General features: G+C 48.5%; 1 long non-coding RNA gene across 1 annotated transcript in view; it reads right to left on the bottom strand.

Moving 5' to 3' along the window:
* Positions 1–547: 547 nt before the first annotated feature.
* LOC127491475 (uncharacterized) overlaps positions 548–11,014 on the bottom strand; it is a 301,265-nt gene continuing 290,798 nt past the window's right edge. Inside the window, exons 3-4 of the long non-coding RNA XR_007920181.2 lie at positions 1,665–1,823; positions 548–1,173 (exon numbers count right to left, since the gene is read on the bottom strand). This is a non-coding gene — a long non-coding RNA (uncharacterized lncRNA). The remainder of the gene's footprint in view (positions 1,174–1,664; positions 1,824–11,014) is intronic.

Raw genomic sequence — 11,014 nt, 5'->3', positions numbered from 1 at the left:
GATATGTAGACTAGGCTGTACCGTCCCCCTAAGCTCTTTTCATTCCTAAAGCTCCAAACCAATATGTTAATACTCTGAAAGAGTTAGTGATCCATCAAAACGTGGGTATGTTTGCTACAAGTGTCTTGTTGCTTTAGAGAACAGGCACATTCTTTGAAGTTTGTATACAAATTGATTCAATGGTAAAGTACATGGAAGTGGGCAGCTTTGCTCAGAGGAATTGCAATTCCTGTCTAAATAGATAACTGTCTCCCAAGGTATCAGGCTGGTAATACTGAATTTTTATATATTGTGCTGTTCTGAAAGAGACAGAGCTATGCCTTGTCAGGGTGAAGTTCTATCAAAGGCAAGCAAGACACTTTGCAGACAGGTGCTGTTAGAATTTTCCAGCAAGATTCTATGGGCAAAGTTTTTGCCAGAGTCCTCTTTCCTTCTCCGGAGCCCCAGGTAGCATATGAGATCCCTTCACTGAATACACTAATAACTGATTGACCATCTATCATGGGACATGCATAGAATTATTATAAATGATGAGAGTGTATCACTAGAGGGCTGTGCCATGAGCTCTGGGAGGATGCAGGAAGCAGCAAACACCTAGCCTTGGAGGGAGGGAGATGGTAAAGCTCAGATGAGCAGGGCTTGTTCCGGGAGCCAGAGACAGGCCATCCCAGCGGGACCAGCAGGGGACTTGAACCTGTGAGGACAGAGCACGGTGTGCTGGAGGTTGTTGTTCGTGTCTTTGTGCAGAGGCAGACAGGATTTGAGGCCAGGAAGGTAGAGAGGGGTTGTTCCTGAAGGCCCCGTTGGAAGGCAGATAATGTAGATGCCCCTGGAGGGCAAGGAAGACCCAGAGGACTTCCTCACACAGAAGCCACAGATTTATGTCTGGGTGGCCTGCACAGCGGAGAGCCTGCAGCAGCATGGGATGTGACAAAGCAGAGGGCTGGGAGATGCGCCTGGCAGGTGCTGCAGTCTTCATGGCAGTGGACAAATGGACAAGGGCCCAAAGCCCTCCCCAGGCCCCTTCCTCCACCTGCACCTCCTACAGCTCAGGGTCCCAGCCAAGATTCACCCACCTGGACCCAGCTCCAGGAACGAGTCCTGGCATCTGATTTCCTGCTCTCCGTCTCCAGGCTCTGTTACGGGAGGGGGTGAACGGCAATGTTGCTCAGTCTTTAAAAAGGAAAAGACAGTAACAATGACCGTGAAACCAAACCAGGTACGTTCTAAATCTTCTGTGAAGCAGATACAATTTTTCCTCGTAGAGAGGAAAGTTTGAGATAAATAGCAGAGAATCAGTAAATAATTCAGCCTATGACCTTGATGCCGATTGATTCTTGAAGCTGTTTATCTTTCTCTAGGCTACTCAGGAGGGAAAAAAAAAAAACCTCCAAAAAACAATTATCACTTAATTATAAAATTGCTTGACTTGGGAGAGCCTTCTGGTTGGTTCCTGAACATGCCAAGGGGGTAAGTTAATCTCTACAAACTACCCAGCCTGATGGAAGCTGCTGCTTAACATTCCTGACCACGAGCTTCATTATTCTCTGGGATGGAAGAAAAAAAAAAAAAAAGGAAAAAGAAACACCCACATTTTCTTCTCATTTTCAGACACCTAGGAGTTCTAGCCAATCAGATGATTTGAGTGGCTGGTTATTTCTCACCTGTGCATGTCAATACAGACTGATGCTGGTCGTGGGGGTGCCAGATGTGGTGAGTATTTGGGAGTGAGCCCTGATCCGCATCGGGCAGTCGTAGCAGCCATGGCCAGGGTGATAGTAGGAACAGTTGTGGCGGTGGTTGTATGAATACTTGCAATTGGGCTGCAAAAGACAGAAGGCACTTTTTATTTTTGACAGGCAGACAGCGAGAGAGAGAGAACAAAGAAAAAGGTCTTCCTTCCGTTGGTTCACCCCCCAAATGGCCGCTACGGCTGGTGCACTGCACCGATCCGAAGCCAGGAGCTAGGTGCTTCCTCCTGGTCTCCCATGCAGGTGCAGGGCCCAAGGACTTGGGTCATCCTCTACTGCCTTCCGGGGCCACAGCAGAGAGCTGGCCTGGAAGAGGAGCAACCAGGAGAGAATCTGGCGCTCCAACTGGGACTAGAACCCAGGGTACTGGCGTCGCAGGCAGAGGATTAGCCAAGTTAGCTGTGGCGCCGGCCCAGAGGCATTTAAAAAAATATATTTGTGTATTTTCTTATTTGAAAGGCAGAGTGGTCAGGGGAGAGAGAAAGAGAGAGAGAATCTTCCATCTGTGGCTTCATTCCCCAAGAACCTACAACAGCCATACCTAGGCCACACTGAAGCTAGGAACCAGGAACTCCATCCCGGCCTCCCCCAAGTGTGGCAGCAACCAAACACTTGGGCCATCCTCTACTATCTTTTCAGGTATATTAACAGGAAGCTGGATTGGAAGAGGAGTTGGCAGGACTCAAACCAGCATTCTTATATGAGAAGCCAGTGGCACAAGCAGCAGCTTAACAAACTGTGCCAAAATTCTGGTCCCAAAAGGCACTTCCTTAAAAACTTGAATAATTTCTTCTAAATGCAGTTTAGATGAAAGATAGAATCCTAAAGCTGCCGGCTTTTATCAGCCATTCTGTGGGGGTTGGGAATTTTTTTTTTTATTTTTAAAGATTTGTTTATTTATTTGAAAGCCAGAGTTACACAGATAGAGAAGGAGAGTCAGAGAAAGAGAGAGAGAGAGAGAGAGAAAGAGAGTGAGAGTGGGAGCGGTCTTCCATCTGCTGGTTCACTCCCCAATTGGCTACAATGGCTGGAGCTGGGCCAATCGGAAGCCAGGAGCCAGGAGCTTCTTTTGGGTCTCCCATTGTGGGTGCAGGGTCCCAAGGACTTGGGCCATCTTCCACGGCTTTCCCAGGCCACAGCAGAGAGCTGAATTGGAAGAGGAGCAACCGGGACTAGAACTGGCACCCATATGGGATGCCAGCGTTGCAGGAGGTGGTTTTACGTGCTACGCCATAGTGCTGGTCCTGGGGGAATTTCTTACTACAAACAGCAACAAGCACTCTGATCATGAACTTGGCCATGGCCGTGTGTAGGTGAGGAAGTCAGTCAGCTGGAATTTTGGAGCCTGAGCAGATAAACGCTTATCCCAGTTTGACCTATTTCTTCACACTTATTACCTTAGCTCAGTGATTATTAAAAATGCTTGGCTGGCAAACAATCAGCCCTATTAAAAAAAATGGACAGAAGATCTGAGTAGACATCCCTCCAAGGAAGAAATATAAATGGCCAATAATCACATAAAAGGATGCTCAACACGACTAACCATTAGGGAAATGCAAATCAAAACCATGAGGAGACACTACCTCACACCCACTAAGATGGCTGTTATAAAAATAATTAGTGTTGTGGAGAAATTGGAACTCTCATACACTCTTGATAGTGGAAGGTAAAATGGTGCAGCTGCAATGGAAAACAGTATGGCAGCCCCTCAAAAAATAAAATAAAAATAGAGTTAACATGTGGTTCAACAGTTCTACCTCTGAGTATATGTCCAAATGAATTGGAAACAGGGTTCCAAATGAATATTCGCGTACCCATGTTGCTAGCAGCATTATCCACAAAAGCCAAAAGGTTAAAGCAACCAAGTGCCTATGGACAGATGAATGTGTAGAGGTTATGTAGTACATCCATGCAATGGAATAGTATTCAGCCTTCAAAAGGAAACCATTCTCACACACATCTGAAGGACATTATGCTACGTGAAAAGGCCAGACATAAAAGGACAAAAACCGCATATCCCACCCACATGAGGTTCCATGTGATCAGGGTCATGAGACAGAAAGGAGAATGTCAGTTGCCAGCAGTTAACAGGGAGTTAATGAATACAGATCTTCAGTTTTGTAAAATGAAATGACTTCCGGGTGCATAGCATTGTGAATGCTTAGCATTATTGACCTGTGCATTTTACAGTGGTTAATATGGTACATTTTATGTTATGTGTGTATTTTTACCACAATTAAAAGTTTTAAAAGGGGACATGGTTAGATTTTGGGAATGAGTCACATTCGGCAGGAGAAAGGGCTGGAGCCTTCTCCTGGCTCTTCTTCCAGGAGTTCTTTTACTAGAAGACCTGAGCCGTCCAACTGCTCTGACGGTTTCCCCGTTTGTAGACTGTGATGGACAAGAGTACCTAATTAATATTTCACTGAGGGCTGAGGGCTGAGAGGAAGTGTCTTGAGCAAGAAACATGTGCAGCTTGTCACAGAGACCAGACCCTGCCTCTCCCTGAAGCACAATAAGAAATAGCAGTTCACATATTCAGCTCTGGACACAGGAAGCTGCTGGGTCCCTGAGTTATCTGCTTCTGTGGGGTTATTTCCTGAATCCCCCGCCCTTCAGAATGAAATCTGGCCTTCCGGCAGTACACGCCACACAGGCACACAGGAACTGCACAATACTGGGTGGGCCACACCACTCTCCTGTCTTGAGGTTGTGACGACTGAGCCACAGACTGGAGACTCGACTTCAGTTCCAGAGCACAGAGCTCTGCTCTCAACATTCCGTCTCCTTTTATGACTGCAATCCATGTCCAGAAAGCTCAGATTTGCTTCTTCTAACTAATGCTGCTGCTTAGTCACTCCTCCAGCTTGGATTCAAAGCCTTCTTCTGCCCTTGACCTTCCTAGCATCCCTCCTCTCCAAGTCTCTTGAGTTTCTTGCAATATCATTCCAATATCGTGCTTTGACCATTGCTTCTTCTATCCGTTCACTCCTCCCTCCCTCCCTTGGCAGGCTCTTAGCCTTCTTGCAGCCTTCCAAACCCAGTGGGCACAGCCTCTTCCTCGCTGTCTTTGGGGCTGACCAGGCTCTGGATGTTTCTCTTGATTGTCTTATGGCCATGGGGGCTGAGCTCCAGACACTTCCCTGATTGCTCTCACCCTTGGAGTCCCCGTCTACTTCTGTGCAGAGAGAGATGATTGCTCTCCAGCCTCTCACCATGCGGTAGAGCGAATGTTTCACAGATTTACTCATTGTCCATCCATGGCCACGGGAATGGAAACCCAGTGCAGGCAGGGATGGTGTCTTCCTGTTCATTGCTGCATCTGTGTCTGGGGCACAGCAGGTCCACAAACGTCTCCTTGAATGAATGAATGGGTGAGCTCCTACATTTGTGCACAGAATTTAGCTTGCAGCTGCATGTAAGTTGACAGATTATTTCTCCATAAAATGTTCCTAGTGGTTATGCAGGAAAAAAGCATTTTTTTCTGCTAGCATCATTTGATAAAAGCTTAGCCAAATGAAGTCAAACATGTTTTTGTCCTTTGAAATTTCTGTGATCCTTCCACCACTTGACACGTCAATTGTGCTGCAGAGCTTCAGGGCCGGGGCAGCCCTGAGACATCATCCTACTGGTTTCCCCATAGTCACTTCTCAAGGGCCATTTGTACCACACTCTAGCAATGCTGTGCGGCCTTCAGGAGTTCTGCCTGGTGGTGAATTCCTTTCTGTTCCATAGCCTCAACTTCTTGATACTGGAATGGTTAAGAACAGGTTGCTGACTGGTCGAAGGTCTATTATGATGAGTCCAAAAGAACCACTCCTGGCTTTCTTTGGTTCCCATTCACTCAGTGGTGCTCTCTGCTCAATAGGACCTCAGGGTGCATTCCCATGAACACATCCACGCAATCCTAGTGATCTGGAAATGTGCCAGAAAGCTTAGTAGGGGAGAGCAGGCATGATCTGAAAAAAATGCAAATCTCCAAACCAAACAAAACCTTCTAGCCTTGCTCTCCACTACAGCACAAAGTTGGAGTCAGTGAGGAAAACAGCCAAGAACCAAAATGGGTTAGGCTGGGACTGCCACCCTGCAAGTAGAGGGGGAGCTGTTGAGGCTGCATGAGAGGTTGTGGCTAGGAACAGAGCTGTGGACCCACACAACTGAGAAAGCCAGATGCTTACTGCTCAAAGCTGGAGCAGACACCCAAGTTCCCTCACCCAGGAGCACGCCGGGCACCTGGTCCTCTCCTGGAACCCCGTCTAGCCCCTCACTGCAGTCAGCTGAGGGCTCGTGAGATGGCAGCCTCATGTCAGTTGTAAAGAAAGAGGGTTCCAGAGAGAGCGCAGTCAGCCGCTTACTAGGCCTCAGGCACCACCACATCATTCAGGTGATCTCATTGTAACCGTGCAGCACGTTGGGTATCCATCCCCGCGTTACAGATTTGAAAACCAAGATGCCGAGAGGCAAGGTAGTCGGCACGAGTGCACATAGCTAGGGAGTGATGGGGAAGCCAGATCTCCTGCCTGGGTGGCAGTGTCCATACAAGAGGGTCAGAGAAAGCAAGAGCCAGAACAAGTGAGAGAGAAGAGTAGCAAAGCTCTGAGGAGGCAAGGGACACAGAAAGCAAGTTATTCACCTTATTCATTTATTTATTATCTATTTGAAATGTAGAGAGTCAGAAAGACAGACACAAGCATTCCATTCACTAGTTCACTCCCCAGATGCTCACAACAGCTGGGGCTGGGCCAGGCTGCAGCAGCAGCCGGGAACTCCATCCAGGTCTCCTACGTGGGTGACAGGAGCCCAACTACTTGAGCCAATACCTGCTGCTTCCCAACATCTTCACATCTCTGAAGCAGGCTGTTTGGGATAAGGCTGGAATCCAGGGGAAAGTGGCATTTACATAGTTAGTGATGAGTTATTAAGTTCCCATCAGACACCAAAGCCTTGATTCTTGCTACTAAGAAATATGCAAATTGGTCCCAACCCTCAAGTAGCTTATAATTGGGTTAAGGGAAAGGAAGAAGCCTCTGGTGAGTGCCTACCAACGTGAGACAATGCACAGGCGATGGCAAGGGTGGATAAATGTTCCCAAGTAGGAGGGAACACAAAGGGTACTTTGGACAGTGAGAACACAGCATTCAGAGCAGCATGGAGTCTTGGGGTGAGCAGGCCTGCAGGGCCAGGCACAGAGCTTGCAGAGAGACAAAATGGGCAAGATAAGGCCAGGTCAATGTGTGGAGAGCTTATAGTGTTAGTCTAGGACACTTGTACTTACCCTTGGAACACCGCAGAGAGAGGGAAACAGAGGGGAGGGGCAGAGCACAGGGTGTGTCACTGCAGAGCCCAAAGTGACTACAGGGTGTAGACCGGACGGCCCCTGGAGGAAAGGCTCAGAAGCCCACAGGGAAGGGTGTGTGGGCATCTGTTGAGTATGGGTTATTTTCGCCTGTCCGGTATCCACTTCTCTTCTCCTGCACCCTGCGCTGGAACTTTCTGTTAGGAATCAGCTCTGATCACTGCCAAGCAATGTGGTTGGAGGAGAGGCTGATGCCATCCCTATTTCCTCTCCACGGGCAGATGTGCGAACAGGGCTGGCCCTGGCAGCATGGATGTTTCCCCTCACCACACAGAAAGGTAAAAAGTAAGCCAGGTATCAAAGGTAGTCCATGGAGAGGCATGGATGGCCATGGCCTTGGCCTTGGCCTTGGGGCTGATGGTTGGAGGTCAGCCCAGAGGAGCTGGTGGCCATCGGGCTCACACTGTGGAAAGAATGAAGCTGAGACAGGGAAAAGACAGGGGATGGGAGTGCAGTGTCCAAGGTGTCCAGACCCTTGGTTCAGCCATATCTGATGTGAGATCTGGGTGTAAAGAATCAAACCCAGGGGCTGGTGCTGTGGCTCACTTGGTTAATCCTCTGCCTGTGGTGCCGGCATCCCATATGGGCGCCAGGTTCTAGTCCCGGTGGCTCCTCTTCCAGTCCAGCTCTCTGCTGTGGCCTGGAAAGACAGTGGATGATTGCCCAAGTGCTTGGGCTCCTGCACCCACATGGGAGACCAGGAGGAATCACCTGGCTCCTGGCTTTGGATTGGCGCAGCGTGCCGGCCGTAGCGGCCATTTGGGGGGTGAACCTTGGAAGGAAGACCTTTCTCTCTGTCTCTCTCTCACTGTCTAACTCTACCTGTCAAATTAAAAAAAAAAAAAGAATCAAACCCAGTAAAGCAGGTGCAGATGGCCAGGAGGGAGGGGGTAGGGGTGTGTTGGGAGTAGGGCTACAGGGGGAAGATGACTTTGAACGTCTCATCTTCTTGTAAGCTCTGTGTCCATCTGGCTGGTCTACATTGAAGGACACAATGGAGGGTGCCCAGGGGTGTCCAGTGAGAGCGGAGCCCTTGGCTGGAGCACGTTCGCCTGTCCAAGAAGCCAGAGGTCAGCTTGGCTGGAGCAGACTGAGCGAGGGGGAGGGCAGTAGGCCGGGGTCAAGCCATGTAAAAGCCTTGTCGTCCTTTGAAAAGAGCTTGGCTTCTACTCTCGGAATGAATGGGAACCATTAGAGAGGTCTGAGTTAGGGAGTGACGTGATGCAACTTCTGTTTAAAAGGGTCACTACGGTCACAGTGCTGAGAATAGCCGGATGCAGGGCGAGGGGCCTGAGCCAGGAGATGACTTAGGAAGCAATCAGCAGCCCCTTTGTGCTACAGCCAGGATTGCTTGAGATCCTGTCTCCCGACGTGGTGCCAGGTCATTAGAAAGCAGCGTCTGGGGTAGGAAAGAGCTGGAAGGGAGAACAGAGCAGAAGAGGGAGCTTGCAAAGAGGGAAGAAAGGAGAAGGAGTTGGTGAGCTCACAGCAGGGCCAGGCATGAGGGGAGCCCTGGGAGCCACAGCTGCCTCTTTTACCAGGCTCAGAAGCTGAAGTGAGCCCAGACCAACCAGTCACCCTGGCCTGGCACCCAGCCTGCCAAGAACTGCAGGCGACCTTGTCCTCCCAGCAGGAGTCTGTAGAAGGCTTGTAGACCACTCATATGCCTCCAAGTCACCATGGGCCCTGGGGCAGAATAGGGGTCACCCAGGTTCTCTCAGTAGTCAGGGCCCAGATATCTCCTCCCTCCCACCAAAGGAAGCCAGCCACTCCCCTGCCTCCACCGCCAGCCTCCCAACCCTTTAAAAAAAAAGATTTATTTATTTATTTGAAAGGCAGAGTTACACAGAGAGAGAAGGAGAGGCGGGGAGCAAGGAGTCTTCCATCTGCTGGTTCACTCCCAAATGACTGCAACTGCCAGAGCTGGGCCAGTCCAAAGCCAGGAGCTTCTTCCATGTCTCCCACATGGGTGCAGGGGTCCAAGGACTTGAGCCACCTTCTACTGCTTTCCCAGGCCATAGCAGAGGGCTGGATTGGAAGTGGAGCAGCCAAGACTCGAACCAGTGCCCATATGGCATGCCGGCGCTTCAGGCAGCAGCTTTATCCACTATGCCACAGCACCAACCCCCCCCCCAACCCTTTTATTGTCTTCCTTTTCCCCAGAAAGCAACAAAGACAGACCCAGCTCAAATGTCTCTTGGAAGGGAATCTCAGCCTTCTTAGAGTTTACAGGGCAGAGCTGCAGATAACTTCCAGCTGTAAGTACGAAGCTCCAGTTGGCTCTATTGTTAGGGTCACCTGCCTCATGGAAAAGCAAGAGATGGCTCTTCCCCATAGTACTTACCGGGCATTCTCTGAGGAGGCCACTGCATCAGCTGCAGGTTTGTCTTTGCAGAATACAATGTCTTACTCTTCCTTGTCTTGTGCCCAACCACTTGGCTGCTGGTCCCAACTCATCCTCCAATTTGTGGTTTTAGCTTTGAGTCTGTATATCTTGTTCCAGGCTATCTTACCCACATCTGGGCTCAGCATTTGACATATTGCTGGTGCTTCATAAATATTTGTCGAATGAGCAAGGCTTTGCTGTCGGCTGCCAACCACTTCTTTTGTAACAGTCACTCACATCTGCAGCCTATCCTTCTCAGTAAAGCCGACTCCGAGTCCAGGAAGGTATGGGAAAGACACTCTGATCTGTCAAGCTCCTCACAACTTCCCCGGAGAGCGTGGTGTTGCTCTTTACACCCTTGGACAAATGTAGGTAACCACTTTTGTCTCTCAGCAAATGAGAACTCATGTATCAACTGCCTTCTAATTGAAAGGCTTTATTTAGGCTGGTTGCTATGGGGCTAGAAGACTAGGAAATGGTCAGTGCCTTCTAGAAAGCAGGGTGGAACAAAGCTTCACCAGACTGACAGCAAGAGGGCTTGGATTTGGAGTCTTTACTCTGCTAGTCACTGTCCCTCTTGGCCAAGTCACTCACAGTTGGAAATCTCAGTTTGCTTGGCTGTAAAACGATAGTGTTGAGACCTACAATATGCAGGCCTCTTTCTACTCTAGCATCCTCCGATGAGAAGTGAATTAAAACCTAAAGCAATGATACAAGAGATACCACAGAATGAACAAGAGGTGGGAGAGTGAGTTGGGGAAGAGCAGAGTTGCAGAGTCAGGATGGGGACAGCAGTAACACTCTCCTCATAGAGTTGTTAATAGGATGGAATTAAGTAAGGTATATTAATTTGGCATCATAACTGGCTATAAAGAACTTTAATAAATTAGCATGTGAAATGACCAAATCATTCCAGACAGCGCTATCCAATCGAACCTTCAAAGATGATGGCAAATTGTCCGTATCTGGATTGTCTCACACGTTAGCCACTAGACACATGGGCCATTGAGCAGTTTAAATGCAGCTACTGTGATTGAGGGATTGGTTTTTAAATTTAGCTTAACTTTAATCATTTTGTAATTAAGATCGCATACAAGGCTAGTGGCTCCTGCCTGGACAGGAGAACCACCAGAGTTTTAGAAAGAGGAATGGATTCTAGAGGCAACAGAATATTATTTAATCCTAAAAAGAAATGACCTATCAATACAGGAAAAGCCGTGGAAGAAACTTATGTGCATATTACTGAGTAAAAGAACCCAGTCATAAAAGGCTACATAATATATGATTCCAAATACAGGACATTCTACAGAAGGCAAAATTGAGGACAATAAAAGGATCAGCTTTTGTCAGGGATTAGAAGGGAGAGAAGAACAGGTAGAGCACACAGGATCCTTAGGACAATGAAATTTTTCTGTGTGATTCTAAAACAGTGGCTACATGTCATTGTCCCTTTGTCCAATGGCATGAAATATACAAGACAAAGAATTAACCCTAATGTTAACCATGGACTCAGAGTAACAA

The sequence above is a fragment of the Oryctolagus cuniculus genome, chromosome 1 (assembly GCF_964237555.1).
Source record: "Oryctolagus cuniculus chromosome 1, mOryCun1.1, whole genome shotgun sequence".
Taxonomy (NCBI): Eukaryota; Metazoa; Chordata; class Mammalia; order Lagomorpha; family Leporidae; genus Oryctolagus; species Oryctolagus cuniculus.
This window is presented reverse-complemented; position numbering and strand designations above follow the sequence as displayed.